Below are 812 nucleotides of genomic sequence, written 5' to 3'. Positions count from 1 at the left end.
GGTGGGGGGGACACCGGGACGGGGCCAGACGCCCAGCCCAGCCCTTCCCAGTGCAGACCTCAGGCGCTGCTGGCCACGGTCAAGACAGGTGAGGCGCTCCAAGGTGGGTCCATGGTGGAGATTGCGCCACCGGCAGGTGCCTGGGGAGGGAGGTGAGGATCAAAGTCCTAGACCACCCCCCTCCTTTCCTCCCCAGTTTGGCCCTGGTGGGCTGTGGTCAGGAATGCTGGTTCTCACGAGCCAAGGCTAGGAGAAGGCTGGGATTCTTGAGGGGCGGAGATGGCAGCCGCCCTGGAGCCTGGAAGGGCAACGTTGCCGCTTCAGGGGCTGGCCCCCCGACTACCTGGACCTGCTTGACCGCCCCCCACTCCCGCCCCGGCCCCTGTGGGCTCGTCCCGCCCCGGCCCCTATGGGCTCGTCCCTGGCCTGCGGCTCCCTGAAGGGAGAAAGGCAGGTGTGTGAAACATTAACTTGGGCAAGAGGCTGGCAGAGGCCGGCACCCGGCTCCTTGTAGAAACGCCCGAGGAGAGAGCCTGAGGGGAGCCGCGGAGCAGAGAAATAGCCGGAACCCGGGTTCCTGGTGGAGGAGCCGAAGGGGACCAGGGCGGGCTGGGGGGAGGGGGGGAGAGGGGCGTGCGAGGCAACCTTTGCATCCTCGCCTGCGAATCCCGAGGGCCCGAGAGTGGAGGCACCCTTCCCCTCTCCGACCCCCCGGCTCCTCCAGCCCGTGAGCGGGCCTCTCTCCCCTCCCCGGCCCGTGAACGTTCCCCGAGAGAGTCAGTGGAGAGGGAAAGGCTAGAGTTCGAGCGGGG

The 812-nt window shown here is 68.3% G+C and overlaps 1 protein-coding gene across 1 annotated transcript in view; it reads left to right on the top strand.

Moving 5' to 3' along the window:
* VILL (villin like) overlaps positions 1-812 on the top strand; it is a 37936-nt gene continuing 37124 nt past the window's right edge. Inside the window, exon 1 of the mRNA XM_069084587.1 lies at positions 1-103. The gene's annotated coding sequence lies outside the window, so the exon portion shown is untranslated. The remainder of the gene's footprint in view (positions 104-812) is intronic.

The sequence above is a fragment of the Petaurus breviceps genome, unplaced genomic scaffold (assembly GCF_028583685.1).
Source record: "Petaurus breviceps papuanus isolate PSGF00001 unplaced genomic scaffold, PetGlider_PUasm1.0 174, whole genome shotgun sequence".
In the NCBI taxonomy this organism is placed as follows: Eukaryota; Metazoa; Chordata; class Mammalia; order Diprotodontia; family Petauridae; genus Petaurus; species Petaurus breviceps.
Note: the sequence above shows the minus strand (reverse complement) of the source record. Positions and strands in the feature narration are given on the sequence as shown.